Below are 17,244 nucleotides of genomic sequence, written 5' to 3' on the forward strand. Positions count from 1 at the left end.
GTCTGATGCCCCAAAAGGCTCTTGGAAAAGTTTTTGCTGCCAGAAATGGGTTTTTCTTGAGGACAGTACTCAGCCAATCAGAGTTTTTTCTGATGATGTAATGCTCTGCCAACAAGTTTAATTGGTGGGAAAGCTCTTGGGTGTTTTGAGGGTGTAGAGTTTCCACTGCAGCTCAGGGAAAATCGTCTGTGGCTTCCTTTAAGGTTCTACAGAATTCCATTGTGCTTATATTTCCAACCAAGCTGAGTTTATATTTGGCACTTGTTAAAACTTTGGGAAATTGAGAAACTTTCCTTTTCCTATGATGTCAAAAGCTGCTGATTTCTCAGTGGTTGCTATTTCCCTGGACACACCTTCGGCAGAGGGCTTAGGAAGTTGCCCAGCAGAGAATCAGTATATGACAGTGGGTAGAAAATGATGTCACCACAAGTTAGGTTGTAGAAAGGCATCTTTTGGTTGGAGAGGACATTAGTGAGCAGGCTGTACGTGAATATGTTCCCATCTGATGAATTTGCAGGCATGCACGTGCCTCAAGTCCGCTCTGCGCAGAGATGCAGCACTAAAAATAGCTCAAAGCTCATTTCCCTCCTTTCCAATGTGTTGTCTCCAGCTCTCCTAGACAGAGCCCCTGCTGTCTGCCAGCCTGGGCTGGAATTAGCACATCAGTGTCTATGCTGGAGGCTGATGCTCTACAGTTTACCTTGAGCAGCAGTGGAGTTCCTTGGTTACCTGCATCCAGGAGACTGGGAGCGCCCACCCTTAACCACAGGTTAAAAGGATGTCACCGACAGACTCACTGTCTCTGTTATTTCAGACAGCAGGCTGTTCCTGCCACTACCACCTCTCCACAGGGTCCCAGCCTGTGCCCCCCGGGATAATCGGCTCCACCCTCACCTCATCCGGGAAAGCTCAGAGGAGCTCCACCTTGCTTCACCCTCCCCACCCTTCAGTCAATTCCCTCTCCCAGCTTTTAGCCTTGTCACCCCCCTTCCCAAATACGTGACACTTAATTACGATGTGTCAAGCTGTGTTAGTGACTCATGAGTATGTTTATGTATCTCAGCTCTTCAAGCTTCTGTGCACTGACTATATTACTCCCCACCCCACCGTAACATAGTAGAAACAGTGCTGGGCTTGGACTTGAATGCCCTGGGAATAAGAACTGGGATAATAATACTTATATTATTATTATGTAGGGATTTGGTAAAATTAAATGAGATGATATATGCTTAACACATGAGAGGAGCTTGGTAAATAATAGTTGAATCTGAATCCTAGAATGTAAAGTCTATAGGAATCCTCCATATATATATATTTCCCCCAATGCCTAGTCTCTCTGAGGATAGAGACATTTAATAAATACCAGCTGGCATACCTTGATTTTTATCTTATTTATTTATGGCCAAGCCATGCGGCCTGTGGGATTCTAGTTCCCCAAGCAGGGATGGAACCCAGGCCCTTGGCAGTGAAATCGTGGCGTCCGAACCACTGGACCACCAGGGAATTCCCATACCTTAACTTTTAGGATACCTTTTTGGATCAGTCATCCTTTGCAACTGGGTGATTTGGGGCATCAACAAATTACAATGACGATGAGTTAACACCATTTGATAATTAAGCATCTGTATCCAATGGTCCCCATAGTTTGGGAAGGGGAGAGTCAACTACTTTCGGTGGCATATTCAGGACCAAGGCAAACAAAACTGCAGTAAGCACATTGTCATGCACTCACTTGTCGTGACAAAGGACCTTTTTCTCCAACTACTTCCTCCTCCTCTTCTGATCCATTCTTATTTCAGCTGACACTCAGCTAATTAATTCCTACGGAGGTGTTAAGAGATAAGGCATGACTGATAAGGCATTAGTTGATAAAGGCTTGAGAGCCCAGCCTGACTTGTTTTGCTAGACCTCCTATCACACCTGCAAAGTGGCTTCTAAAACATGAAAATCTTTTGCAGTCTCAAAGGAAACATTTTACTCGGGGTCATAGTGGAGGGAGGGGCAGTGAGACATGCTGATGATCCCTAAGGCCTGCCATGTTGTGGCAGCTCAGAGGCGGAGGGAGGTTTTCTCAGCCAGGAATGGTAGGTGAGACCGTGCCCCCTAACCTGTCCCTTCCGGCCCTTCCGGGCATCCCTTACTTGCTGCCAGGAGGCCAAATCACACTGACTCAGTTTACTGGGCTTCTCTCTGCCTCGCAGTCTCCTCAATTCCCAGCAGCTTCTGGAAGGGTTACTTTCAGAAATCTGACCATTCCAGACAAGCCCCGCCCACTGCTCTTACTCCTGGAGTCCCAGGCGGGGACACCTTTCCTGAAAGGCTGCCTGCACATGGTTCTCGCTCACTTAGCAGGGTCCCTGCCTGACCCTGGGGTGCGACGCCCTCGGCACCTTACTCGCATCACACTAAGGCAAAGCTGCTGGATGGGTAGCTACCCACACGCACCTCATTTTTCGATTACATTGGGTCATTTAAACATTGCTTTCTTTGGTCCTCACTAGAACCATAGGAGAATTTGGAATCTTTGATTCTTAATCCAGAGCTTTCCTCCCACACGTGCTGTCCTGAGCACTCAAGCCCAGGCATTCATGTACAATAGATACATTCAGCTAAAGAAGTAAAAAAAAACCAAAAAACAAACAAACAAAAAAGCTAACTTTTTTAAAAAAGGTTATCTGTGTCTTAAAATACCTTTCAAGGAGACAAAACACAGGATTTTCACCCAAGGTATTCAATAAACCAATAGCAGTAGCTTGGTAAATAATGGTAACTCGGCCAGTCTAAGTGTTTCCTCCCACCCTACTTCTCTGTGTCAGTAACTGTTGATACCTAGCCACATGGACGTTGTTGTTGGATGAGTGGAAGAACCTACCTACAAGGTGAATAACCTCTTTCCAAGGCTGTCTCGGAAAAGCTTCTCTGAACTGTTGGGCAAGTTCTGTTAGTAGATATGCGTCCAGCCTCACCAAACCTGCTTTGATTCGGGTACTGATGATGCCTTCTATCCATGGGCCCAACTCTACTCCATCCCGAAGCCAATGCAGACCAAGTCAGGCAGGAGAGAAGCTGCCTCATCTATAGATCTTTCTGTCCTACCCCTTTATCAGAAGTGAAGCCCTGGGCAACCATATACCCTCAAAGCTGCGGTCTCCCTTTCTCCTTTATTCTTGCCTACGATGACTATTTTCCTTGCTTTCCACGTAGGTATTCCAGTTCTCCTTCTCGGGTGGCACTTGTTGTGAAGCCCTGTCCCTTAGTAGGACCCCAGTCACAGTCTCTCTTGCTAGAACCTTTTGGGGAGCTGGACCCTCCTCTCACCATCCCCAGCTGCTTGCTGGGGTCCTGATGCAACCATTCAGATCACCTGGAGTCACTGCTGCCTTCCTGATGTCAGCCATCTATCCCCACTGTCTCCACAGCCTGCCCCAGTCTATGCCTGGGATGATGTCTGATTCAGCCTTCAGTTTTCCATGTAGCCCTGGTCCCTAATTTAGACTGTGGGCTCTTCTTGTAGGCCAGGGTACTGCTGAGTTGGCTTCTGTTGTCTGTCTTACCCATGTCCCTTTAAATCAAACTGATGACAGGTCACAACCTGCAGTTTCTTGAGAGTATGAACCAAATGGTAGGGCACATTTGAAGGGAGTTGCTCAAATTCCACTTCCATCCCCACCCCACATTCTTGGCTTTTTATTCTGACGTTAATTCCCACCTTGGGCACTGCGCAGATCTGGCAGTCTTCCTAATTTTTTCCATCCTACCTGGACCAGCTCTCCTCCCCAGTTTCTAGCCAGCTCACGCTTCTGCCTGGTATTTCCATGGTCTACGAGGAGAGGTCCATGTTCTACCTCCTAGTTCCTCAGAAATCCTCATTCTTTCTCCTGGCCAGCCCTTTCCCGTCTCAGTCCTGTCTTCCCTCTCTCCACTCGGACTACGGTTGAGACTTAACTTTATGCATTAAAGAGCTAGGAGGGGGAAGAGGACACCTTTAGTCTTGGCCTCATCTTTTCCCAGTTTCCTCCCCCTTCCTCACAGCCGAGGCCATTGTTGACTATTTTAAAAACTGTAGTAAGCACGCAACCATTTATTCTGTTGTGTGTGTACTTTAAAAAATCAGTTTTAAAGTCAATTATTTACTTGTCATGCTTTAAATTTTGGGTTTTGGATGAGAAAAACGTAATCACCGTGTGTGTATGTGGCAGAGACAGTGCTCACTTAGTATACCCCATAGACTCCCCCAATTTCCCAGCCTCCCTTGCAGGTAGGTAAGGGCTATGCGCAAGCTCTGACAGGTCAACTAGAAATGGAAATGTCTTCTCTACCTCTCCTTTCCCCTGCATTGACCTTGAGACCTGCAAGCTGAGATGGATCCCTGAGCCACACCTGATGGACAGATGTCCCCACTGACCCACACAGGCATAAGATATCCACCTCTGGTGTGTTAAGGCACTGAGATTTTAGGGTTTTGTTTGTCATCACAGCATAACTTGACATCGCTCTGACTCATGCAAGGGTGGAGGTTTATTCCTGCCACAACCTAAGAATTGCCTTTATTTTTTCGGCCGAGCAGCATGTGGGATCTTAGTTCCCCAACCAGGGATCGAATCCATGTCCCCTGCATTGGAAGCGTGGAGTCTCAACCACTGGACCACCAGGGAAGTCCCAAGAATTGCTTTTTAAACAACTTAAAATGTATATAAATCATATGTGTTGATCATGGAAAATTAGAAAATACAAATAAACAGAATAAAACAGAATAAAAGAAAATAAAAATCATCTATAATCCTACTAGCCAGAGATAAATACTGGTAACATTTTGGTGTCCATAGTTCCTGTTTGTTCTAAGTCTATATAAATATGTAATTATTTATTATACTGGAATCTTTTTTTGTTTTTTGACAATGGTATGGATCTCATTTATTTAAAACACTATTTCTCAAATTGAAGACTGTGAAAAATAAAAGCAGTGCTTTACTGAGCTGTCGTTGACCTGGGAGCAGTGCCGTGCGCGTCCACACTCACGACCGCTGTGCCCTCAGCTCCTCCTGGCAGTGCCCAGTCCCACCTCACTTTACAGAACAGTCCTGAAGCTGAATCCCATAAAGCTATTGTACACGACATTTACATTAGAAAAAGAGAGCTGGGTGTGGGGAAACCAGGTGTGCTGTTCCCTTTAAGTAAAGTTTGCTCCACAGTTGGGCCAGCTTCGCTTCCTCAAGGCAAAACAGCAGATGAACCCAAAGGGGCACAAGACGATGGCCAGGAAGATGCCCAGGAAGGTGAAGGAGTCCTCCAGAGCCCAGACCCTGCAGACAGGGCAGCCTCCAACGACAACGATGGAACTGGCACGGTGCCGGCTGACATTTCGACTGTGGATGTTGCAGACCCTGGGGTGGTGATGGGGTAACCCTGTGACGAGGCAGGGGGAGGGCGGCCGCGGGGAGGGCGCCGTAGCGGTGCGGGCCGCACGCTTAGTCGCCCTGGCCGGCCTCCAGGTGGTAGGCGGGCGCCGCTCGGGCAGCAGGGGCTTGTGGTCCAGGGCGGGCGGCTCCCGCTCGCGCTCGGGCTCGGCTCCGGCTCGGACTCGCGGGGACGCCAAGACGCCCGGCGGCGGGTCTGGGCCCCCTGGAGGCGGGCGCCGCGGGCTTGCCCAGCCGCGCCTCCCCACGCCTGGAATCTACTTTTTCACTTGACAAAATATCCTGCAGATTTCCCCAGAGCAATACATGTGATTCTAGAACACACTCTTTAATCACTGGGGAGCTTTGCATTATGGCTGTATCATAATTTACATACTGCTGGAGTCTTATCTTCCTCTGCCTAAACTGCTTTCAGTAACATTGCTGCTCCTTTTCCACGTATTTTATCCCTTACTTCCCTTCCCACTCCCAGAATGACTCTTAATCATCTACATTTATAGAATGCAAATGAGACCTTCCAAAAACTAAAGTGGCTGTGAAATTCACAAGGTGATAGTTTCCGATGGGGAAGGAAGAAGCAAAGTTTTTGCAACGTATTTATCCTTTTGATTATTATTATTGTCATTATTATTCTTATTTGCTTGGGAAACCTTAGTTTTTATTCTCTGAGTGGTAACAAATGACTTGGAGGGGACAAAGGAGATGTCAGGATGGGTAGCAAGACGAAGCCATTTAAGTTAGGGTTAGGTGTGGGTGCAAGAAAAAAAGCCACAACAAACTCAAAACTAACAGTAGCTAAAATGAGCAGAAGTTTATGTCACTCTCATATAAAAGTCTGGGGACTTCCCTGGCAGTGGGAAGACTTCACGCTTCCACTGCAGGGGGGCACGGGTTTGATCCCTGGTCAGGGAACTAAGATCCCGCATGCCGCGTGGTGTAGGCAAAAGGAAAAAATTTAAAATAGAAAAGGAAAAGTCGGGAGGTAGGCACTCCGATACAGTACTCCATGGAGTATCAAAACCCAGACTTCTTCTACTTGCTCTCCTAAACATTTTCTTCTACTCCCGAATTCACCTCACAAGCTTCACATGGTTGCTTTAACTCTAGCCGTTACATCGACATTCCATCCAGAGGGAAGGATATGAAAAAAAGGAGAAGAAAATGTCATTCTTTTAAAATGCACTGTTTTTGGAAATTGAACATATCATGTCTGCTTAGTCACTTGGCCACCTATGGATGTGTGAGAAGCTGGGAAATATAGTCTTTATCCTCAGTGTTCATGGGCCCAGATAAAAATCAAGAATGCTATTGCTGGGACTTCCCTGGCGGTCCATTGCTTAGGATTCTGTGCTCTCACTGCCGAGGGCCCGGGTTCGATCCCTGGTCGGGGAACTAAGATCCCACAAGCCTCACAGCGTGTCCAAAAAAAAAAAAAAAAAAGATGTTATTGCTATAGAAGAAGGAGAGAATGGATATTGGATATTGTGGCACAATTAGATATCTCTGCCATGAGAACCACCAGATGATCAATAAATGTCAAAATTTTTCTAAAGTATATTATTTAATTATACGTAATTTAATTGAAAGTAACTATAAAACTAGTCCTTCGTGGAGGAGGATCAAACTCAAGGAAAATATCAATTACATTAACAGTCAAATGTAATCAAACTCTCGCCATGAACAGATGGGCTAAGTAAATACACATTCAGTACTTTAATCCCTGCTGGATTTCTGAAATCAGCCAGCTCCCTCTGAAGGAACATGTGTTAAAGCAAAGAACAACGGATATCCCTTGAGCATCTTCAGTACCACCTGGTTTCATCAGAATGGGGCTGTATAATCCGTCAGGAGCTGAGAGCTGCAGATTCCATGGCACACCCAGATCCAATTCCCAAATCCCTTGGGTAAAGGAAGTGAGAAGAGTAGGCTATATGGAGAGAGGAAGAAAGCTAGTCGCCCTGACAACCCAGTGACTTTGCTCCTGCTGCTTCAACTGTCTAGAATCTCTTGTCCCTTCTCTACAGGGAGAAATGCTGCTTTTCTTTCTCAGCGTTTAAGGTACCATTCAAATATTTATTTGCTTCCCATGATACTTGTTCCCTGACTCTTTAATTTTGGGACCCATTCAATCATCCATTCGGCAAATACTGAGAAGTCTATCACATGCCAGGAGCAGTACTTGGCACCGGGTGGGGGGACTCACTAGTCAGTTAGACGAGCCTGTGCCTTCAAGCCACATATAACACCAATTAGGATGGCTAGCCTAGCGCTCCCCCAGTGTGCTAAGCTAACTGTCTAAACAAAGGATGGAGAGCTTCTGCAGAGCAGAAACCTGGTGTTTTAATTGACAAATACTTACAGGGAACTATGTGCCAGCCACTGTTCTGTTCTGTGTGCATTAAGTATATCGATTCTTTCAAGTCATATAGCAGTCCCATGAGCTATAGTCTCATTATTACCTTATTTCGCAGGTAATGAAACTGAAGCATAGAGAGGTTAAGTGTGCCCAAGGTCACACAGCTAGTAAGCAGTGAAGCTAAGATAAACGCACATTCAGTGCTTTACTGTGAGTCTGGCCCTAGTGTACATGCTTCACTAATATGCCATGTTTTATAATGATTCATGCTACCTGAATTCCTAGTATTTACTAGGACGCCCGGAACATAGTAGGTATTCAGTAAACATATGTTGAATAGAAATGAGCCAGCTAGGGCTTCCCTGGTGGCGCAGTGGTTGGGAGTCCGCCTGCCGATGCAGGGGACGCAGGTTCGTGCCCCCGTCCGGGAAGATCCCACATGCCACGGAGCGGCTGGGCCCGTGAGCCATGGCCGCTGAGCCTGCGCGTCCAGAGCCTGTGCTCCGCAACGGGAGAGGCCACAGCAGTGAGAGGCTCGCGTACCGCAAAAAAAAAAAAAAAAAAAAAAAGGAATGAGCCAGCTGCTTGACATTGGGCAAGTTATCCTCTCTGAAACACAACTTCTACAAAGAAGAAATTGGACTGGGAGATCTCTAAGGTTCCTTGAAACTCTCAATTTGTTCCCTGTTCACGTACTAGATAACTTAGGTGTGGCAGAGCTCTTGAGGGATCATCAGACGGAGTCCTAGGGTTCAGTCTGATTTCATCTACAGCAGGCAGGTGGGAATTCCTTTGGTTGACTGCGTTTTTCAGGATGTCCCACCTTTTTGAGTCTGAGGAGTAGACGATTTATAGGTTCTGTGAATGACATGCTGTAGCAGGATAAATAGGATATCTAAAAATTTCCTTCATTGGGTGCAAAGGTAAAGCACTTTCCTCTTGCGTGGACAGTAGTTTTGTAACAGAGAATATTTTGGTCACATTTCACTTCAATTTCAAGCGGCCTTGGATTATATTCTGAACTTCTATGGATTCGTAATAGAGGGAACACTGTAATGCTTCTCAGACCTCTAATCTTTGTAAATGTGGCTACAAACAATGCATTATCCCCAATAATAGACTGTTCTAAATTACTTTTTCAGATTACACATTGTGCCCCAAAGACCTAAGGGTACACTGCCAGACCTTTGCCCAAAGACCAGCAAAATCCCCATCCTCTGACCAAATGCCAGCTTCAGTCGCTGTACTTTGGCTGGTCTTCTCCCCCCTGCAGCGTCAGCTGGCCTGCACATTTCCCTTCCCCACTCAGCTCCTGCTGCCTGGTAATCACTGAATTGGCAGGACTGCCGACTCTGGTGAGTAATGGTCAGACAGGGGCAGCGCACTGGGCTAAGACTGACTGTATGGGAGAACACTGGTGGTCATGAGCTTCCCTAAGCCTCCATCAACAGTCATATTATTTTCTCTGTGGAGCAGGACCATGTGCCCTTGCACTTGAGGACCTAACGTACCCAGACTGGCTTCGACTATTTGCTTGACTCTGAGAGCCTCTGACGTAACACTTTATTGTTTTGCTGAGGCAGGAATTGAACGCACACCCTGTGAGACTGGTATGAAGTTCAGAGTGAGTCTCTTTGCCAGTTAGTGTCAGTCAAACACCTAACAGCTGGGCACGGCTCCTTTTAGGCATCTAAGATTTGATCTCCATTAATTTTCCTGACAACCCAGTGAGATTCTTCTTACTATTATCCCAGTTTTATGCATGAGAGAATTATATGTTCTAGTGCTAATCATACCTTTAAAAATTCTTGGAGGTCTAAGTGTGTCTCCTTCCCCCAGAGGGAGGAGAGGTAAGGGCAAACTGTGGGTTAAGGGGCGAGTTCCTAGCACACACCATTGTATGGAGGCTCTGCTCTTCATTGATGGATGAATTTCTTCCCTTCATCCCCAGTCTCTATTTTTATTCCTTTCCTCCATGAGTTCTTGTAAATAATGTAGTGTTTTGTATGTATGTGCTTTTAATTGACTTATGTGTCTAATTGCGCTACTCCGCGTTTCCACTGTAGGGGGCATGGGTTCAATTCCTGGTCAGGGAACTAAGATGCCGCATGCTACACCACAGCCAAATGAAAAAGCATTTTTTTAAAAATTCAAAACTATGTTTTTAATATCCAACCATGTCACTAACTGTGTATCTAGTTCAGTGCTTCAATCTGCAACATGTTATTCCATAGGATACATTCTTAGCATTTTATGTATCCAGCCCCCTAGTTATGGACACTAGGGGAATTATATATATATAAATCATATATATATCTCATATCTATATATGTAGAAGTGACGTGTCACAGCACATATGTAAACCGCTCTTTACTAAGTACCGCCAGATGGCTTTCCAAGTGACTGTACCTGTTTATACTCCTACCACCAATACCTACCGTGATATTATCCATCAAAGTTTTATTTGAATTGGCTTCTGATTTTCTTAAGTTTTTGTATGGCTGGACAATTACCTGGAAGTGTTAGCAAAAGAAAGGTGAGGGGAGTTGGGTGAGTTAGGGCCCCCCTGGTCCCCTCCCCACGCTGATTTACCTCTCCCATCCTCCTGTCCTCCCCCATGTCCCAGAACCTGCTGGAAGAAATTTTCTCTCTGAACCTTCTCTCTGAACAGCTTTTTCCCTTTTTCTCAGAGTTTTCACCACACATCAACAGTGTCCTCCTCGTTCCCTGCTCTCAGAATCCAAATTCTTCCTACTTTTGTGAGGTCCAATTTAAGACCTAGTTCCTCCATGAAGCCCTGTCTAATGATTCTAGCCTACATGTGTCTCTTCTCATTTTGACTGTATCTCTCTCATTTGGGGGATTTGTTTATATTCAATGTAACTCTCTTTTATGTTCTATGTTGTTTCCAAAAGAGAGACCGGGCAAATTAAACGTGTCCCATCTGGTCAGCCCCATCATTAGTTTCTTCACTTCATTTGACTTATACTCTCCCAGCACCTGTGGGAAAATCAGATATTCCCAGCCCATCTCATCCACCCCCGCAAGTCAATCCTCCATCGGATTATAGAAAGATTTCACTAGCAGAAGAAACATAGAACAAGCCTTATATCTTCAAAGTATACATCCCGGGGGCCTTGCAAAATTCCTCTCACTGGTTACCCATATCTGTATTGACTCAGAGTTTGTGCAGTTAAAATGTGTGAGGTAAATCCCAGGTGTGTCTGTGGAACTCGGTGCTCAGCTTCGGCCTGGTCCCCATGGTGCTGTCCTCACTGAACCTTCAACAATCACCTGCTCATTTCCTGAGCAAACACGGTTCCTAGCAGAAAATGATCTCTTTCTATCTCTTTCCCGTAATCGACCCACCGAAATTAAATGAATTGGGAAAAATACCCTTTCCCACCACTGATTCACTATACTGTTTTCCATTCTTAGTTTTCACAAAAAAAACTCCAGTTTTTGTAACCAAAATTTCTAGTTACTAAGCCAAAATTGACTTTCTTCTTTCTTACAATCAGAATTTTGACGTTATTCAGGATGGCATGAATCTCCTGTAAAAGTACATTTCTCAATCTGTTTGGCAGCTGAAGTTTTATGTGACGGTTATTGCCATTAAAATGAAAGCCAAAGTTACTGCGTAAGACTTTCAGTGATGTTCCTTAAAGAGAAATAACTCAGGGGCACTCACCATTGCCCCTCGTCCTTTCTTATTCCTCTCAGACTGTGGTCATGATGCCTGGGGAAGAGGGTAGAGTAGGTGCCACTTGGGTGTCATGAAGATGGAGACAACATAAGCTAAGGATGGCTTAAAGGAAAGATAAAAGGAAGCTGGGTCTCTGATGACGTCGTGGAGCTACCATAGCCACCCTGGACTCTGTTCGTCTAGGTGCTTTCTAACGTAAGAAAAAAATAAAACTTCTAATTTGGTCAACCACTGTTTTTTTGGGTGTTATCTATTACACGCTGTCAAATGCAAATCCTGATTGCCATTTGTCTTTGACAAACCGCTTCTCTGGAAGAATCTTGCCCTGGTTCAAAGGCAGCTTGGTAGGAAAAAAATCTGGTGTTTTTGGAGAGCCCAAAGTTTCTCCTGGTCAGACCCCTAGTGTCCACATATCATGCTGTGTACTCTGCCTCTTTCTTCCATCTCATGAACCTTCTGTAGGTGATATGGGATATCACCCAGTGGTTTAGACGTTTTCGGCAGACTCTTCCTTGCTGGTGGAGAATTCCTGCAAGGATAAAGCACTTTAGTTTCTTGCAGTGGCGGGGGATGAGCATATGGCCTGCTTCTGTCCAAGGAGATCCAGAAGGGAAGGCAACTGGGAAGCTTCTCTCATAGAAAGGGACCCGTGAAAACAAATGTCCCTTCCTCTTCACTGGATATGTTGCTTAGAAATGCTGAGTAATCTTGTGATCAGTGACTCCGTGAGGGGAGTGAAGACCTGGGTGGGAAACACTCAGGCCCTTGACCTATCTCCAGGTCACACCACCAATCCTGGACACGAACTGCCTTTGAACATCTGGTTAATTGTTTTTTCCACTTTCGGGTATATTCTGTTACTGGCACTCGAAAGAACTCTAAATGATACAGGGTTGTCAGAATAGGGCCGGCTGCCATCTTCACAATTTCTAGATCTGTTTCTTTGAATTAAGCTCCTCTGTTCCCTTGCCATGTAGATCCCTGAACCGCCTGTGTTGCTGGTCATCAGACAAGCCCAGACAGGCGGGAATCTGCAAGGAGTGTAGTTCAGGCTTCATGCTGGGACTCTGCTTTACAAGCGCAATGTAATTCCTATTCTAATTCTTGACTTTTTTAGTATTGTAAATTTTAATACAATCACCACTGTGTGGTATGTTATTTTTTAAAATAGTAAAACAATTTGGATGCTTGATAAAAAGTCTTTACAAGGGAAACAGGATTGTGATAAAATGTCAGAATTATATTAAAAAAAAATCCACAAACAGGAATTAAAATATGTGGAGTCAAACTTTCATTACCTAATTGAAATGTTCGAAAATATTTTGCAGGTTTTTAGGAACAATTAATAGCCTTCAAACAGGATACCAAAGATAAATATTTTATTTGCTACAAATAAGTATTGTCTTATTTCCGTGGGTACATCCTAATGTATCTCCAGATGAGATATTTCCTGCTAGTTAATCCGGTGGTATTAATTTATGCTTTAAATCAAGTAGGGACTTGCAAGGTAGATAGACTGAATATCTAACATTTCCGTTCGAATCGTCAAGATACATATAAATCTTAAATCGTTCTTGGGTCTCTTTTCCCACAGTGGCAGGAGTGCTGTCTAGGTGGTCAGTTCTAAACCGAGTCAGTCCAGCTCTGCCTACCCGCACAGAACACTTGAGTGAAACATGAAAATTTCAGTCAGTCATCTGATTAGTTTCAGACTCACAGGCAAAGCATTGGAATGATTAAACTTCTCACTTTCCACAGATTTGGGCAAGTTAGTGATACAGTCTTTGTTTTTTTCCTGAAGAAGATACCACGTGACCAAGAGGAAAGCTCTGACCTGTTATAATTAAGGAAAATAATTCTGTATCTCTGTGTATTACAACCACACATTGTTACCAAGAATGTTCAGCTTCCTGAATGTCGAAGTGGTATTCTGAGAGGAAAGACTGCTAGATAGAGATTTGGGGATTAGCTTTTAGACGAGATTAACTAAATTAGTAAGGAAATAGGGGGTTAGCCGAGGATTCTGGGTCAGTCAGAAACCAACCCCACTCTAAATAAAAATTAGATAAGTTCTTTGTGTAGCTATTACTAGAGGGCTTTGACCCCTATTCAGACAACCCTTTGATTTTTATTCTACAGGCAAGAACCCCAGGGAGGGAGTGGGCAACTGGTGTCTCTAACCTAAACCCCAATAACCCTAAACTGCCAATATTAAGCTAGTTCAAGAGGTACAGGAGAAAGGAGAGCTTTTGAGACTTGAGTGTGGTGTGCCTCCCTTGGCAATACTCAGACCATGGGAGAGCATGTGACTGAAGCACTGTAGCCGTGGCACCAGAGCAGAAAGTACTCTGAAGAGTCCAATCATCTTCATTTTCACAAATGAGAAAACACATCCAGGCAGATTCTGGATGAAATCTCAGATCTCTTGATTCATTTACTTCCACGTTCTTCCAGTACATCATTGGACCAAAAGACTATAAAGAGAGTAATGAAGGAAAAAAAAAAAGAGATGCTCCAGCTTTGGATATCAATGATGTATATGAATTTACTCCGGAGAACACTGGGCAATAGAAAGGAATTTGCTATGGGTCTCAAAATCTACGAAAAGACTTCACCAAAAACGCCAAAATAGTGCCCCAAATAACAGTCTCACTTGGGTGTGAAAGACTACTACAAACGTCGTGATCATTGTAATAACGTTGTTCACACCTCTCCACCTTCAGGGTCTGGCCAATAGTGTATAGAAACAAAGGACTGGGCTACACGGGAGTTGAAGCATAACATCATTAGGACTTTGATGATGGCTAGATTGGAAACGGTGGGGCTGGGTGTAGAGGGAGCGGCAGGGGGGAGTCAGCTTGCTTGATGGAAGCAGGTCTGAGAGAGACAGAGAGATAAAGACAGAGAGACAGAGACACCGGTGGGAGTAAGCAAGTATTTATTGCCCAAATTTCAAAGCAGGGATGGTTGGTGAAAATGGATGTCATACTCTCTCTAATCCCACCAAGGTAAGGCACGCTCCTCCTATTTATTAGAGGTATTATTACCTATTATTATTTTTTTTAGAAATCGTTTTATTATTTTAGTAGGTACGGAAAATTGTCCTTCCCTTGCTTTTGCTTATTTTATTTTTCAAAATTTACCTAGTTACGTTTAAGATTATTCTTTCCGTGACCTTTAGAATTTTCAGAAAAATCATCCAAATACTGGAAATAAGACAAAGGTGAGCAGCACATCTTTTGAACAGCATATCACTTTAGAGCTGTAGAGAAATGTACTTAGTTCATTGTTTACTGTTGATTAAGGCCCCAGACTTAGTGAAATTACTTGCTAAATTCTAGATTTTTGTCTGGTGGAGATGCAAATAATTTCTGTCTTGTGAAACAGATCATCTCTAAGATTTACAGCCTGTTGGGAATTAATCAGTTAAAAAAAAAAAAAAATCAGACTTGGCAACCTTGGGACTTCCCTGGTGGCACAGTGGTTAAGACTCCGCGCTCCCATTGCAGGGGGCCCGAACCAGCGTTCCATCCCTGGTCAGGGAACTAGATCCCACATGCATGCCACAACTAAGGAGCCTGCCTGCCGCAACTAAGACCTGGTGCAACCAAATAAATAAACATACTTTTTTTAATCTCATTAAAAAAACCCAAAAAACTTGGCAACCTTATCCTAACATTTCTTTGTTAAATTGATTATATATACTGAAGTTTTCAGATACTCTCTGAATCAATCATAACATCTTACTGGTTACCTCATTAATGATCTTTGACGTGTTCATTTTGTATTTGCTGGATGATTATGCTGTTACCTTTTCGAAAATTATCCTTTAACAGAATAGTTTTTTCCTAAATATCTTGTTGAGCTTTTGAATGGAATTCATTTCATTTATAGATTCTTTTGGGGAGAATTGACATCCTTACGGTACTGAGATTTACTATCCAAGAACTAGCCTTTTCTTTACTTTGCTTAGTTTTCTTCATTTAGGTACTACACATTTTGTGTTCAGTTTATTCTTGGGTAATTTATGTTTTTGTTGTTAATGGGAGTTGTTTCCATTTTTATTTTCTAACTGGTTAATGTTTGGAATAAAAGAAAGTGTATGTGCAGGGTATGTTCTATAATTATGCCTTACTTTACTGAAAGTGAGCTATAGTTTACAATAAAAAGGTTTTGTTTTTGTTTTTTTGTGGTACGCGGGCCTCTCACTGCTGTGGCCTCTCCCGTTGCGGAGCACAGGCTCCGGACGCGCAGGCTCAGCGGACATGGCTCACGGGCCCAGCCGCTCCGCGGCATGTGGGATCTTCCCGGACGGGGGCACGAACCTGCGTCCCCTGCATCGGCAGGTGGACGCCCAACCACTGCGCCACCAGGGAAGCCCCAATAAAAAGGTTTTTTAAGCCACCTGATCATGTAAATAGTCTAAATATGACAATTAAAAGACAAAAAGTTTCTCATCACACACCAAAAAAAAAAAAATTGAAACTATGTATGGTGATGGGTGTTAACTAGACTTATTGTGGTCAACATTTCACAATATATATAAATATCAGATCATTATTTTTTACATCTGAAACTAATATGTTTTGTGTCAATTGTATCTCAATAAAATAAAATAATATCCATAATAAAAATGTGTATTTATTGGATAACCTCCCATCTTACTGAATTCTTATATTATTTCTATAAGTTTTATTTTACTTTTTTTAGATATACTATATTATAATCAAATCATGATAATTTTGCTGCTCCCTTGCCAATATTTGTAATTCTTATTTTCATAAAGCACATTTAGAACACTGTTGAATAATAAATGGAATAGTGGGCACCCTTGTTTTGTATAACATCATCATACTTAGTTTGAGGTGCAGTTTTTGAAGGCACTAGAGAGAGAGCGTGTTTTTAGGAAAGGTCTCCTTAAATAGCTCAATCTCTATTTTCACTTAGTTCTCTTCTATTAATCATACCTCAAACATTGACTCCTCCGTGTGTTGAAGACAGGTCGGGAGCTCTGCTGATACTCACATGCTAACATACCAGATTTATTATTGTTATATTAATCAACTCCATATAAGCAACTGTAACGCTCTCTAAATTTACCTGGCATCTCAAAAGAAAAAAAAAATTGCTGCTTTTGGAGGTAAAAGAAGGTTTTTTTTTCTTTTTTTTTTAAGGTTGGACGTGCACTTAGAGAAAGTGGTAGGAACAGGATGTACCATTCCTGCTGCTCTTTCTACCAGGGTACCCCATCCAGGTGAAGGGAAGGGGCCAAACAAACAGCTTTCCCATGTCTGCCAAATGGTCCTTGTCACCGCTGTGGCCTTGCCAAGGGTAGGGCCCCTGCTATAGACTCTGTGGAGCTGAAAGCTGAATACAGAATACTTTCCCGTGCTTTTGGCCTGTGGAGCAGGCTTGTCTGGCCCAGATCACACTTGAATAGATGAAAAGAATCTGTTTTTGCCTTGGCCCTCGGCCTGCCGTGGAGGCCACAAAGGCTAGTTCAGACACACAGGAGTGGAAGGGCAGCTAAGAAAGGAGAGAGAATACGTAGGAGATTTTGAGACGAAATAAACAAACCCTCAAGGACATTTCCAGCTGATGTAGATTACGAGTCATTCAAATGGCCCCTTTCCTCTTATTTGGAGAAGAGATGAAAATTGCAAAGAAACTAGTTATAGCCTCCTGTGGTTTCACTGGAATCCAGTCTCCCAACCTCTTTAAGGAAACCTAGGTAGAAATAAAGTTACAGGCCTAAAGGTGGGACC

General features: G+C 43.7%; 1 pseudogene; it reads right to left on the reverse strand.

Annotated features, from left to right (window-relative positions):
- Positions 1-5,170: 5,170 nt before the first annotated feature.
- On the reverse strand, positions 5,171-12,397 carry LOC116757665 (annotated as a pseudogene).
- Between the last annotated feature and the right edge of the window lie 4,847 nt (positions 12,398-17,244).

The sequence above is a fragment of the Phocoena sinus genome, chromosome 8 (assembly GCF_008692025.1).
Source record: "Phocoena sinus isolate mPhoSin1 chromosome 8, mPhoSin1.pri, whole genome shotgun sequence".
In the NCBI taxonomy this organism is placed as follows: Eukaryota; Metazoa; Chordata; class Mammalia; order Artiodactyla; family Phocoenidae; genus Phocoena; species Phocoena sinus.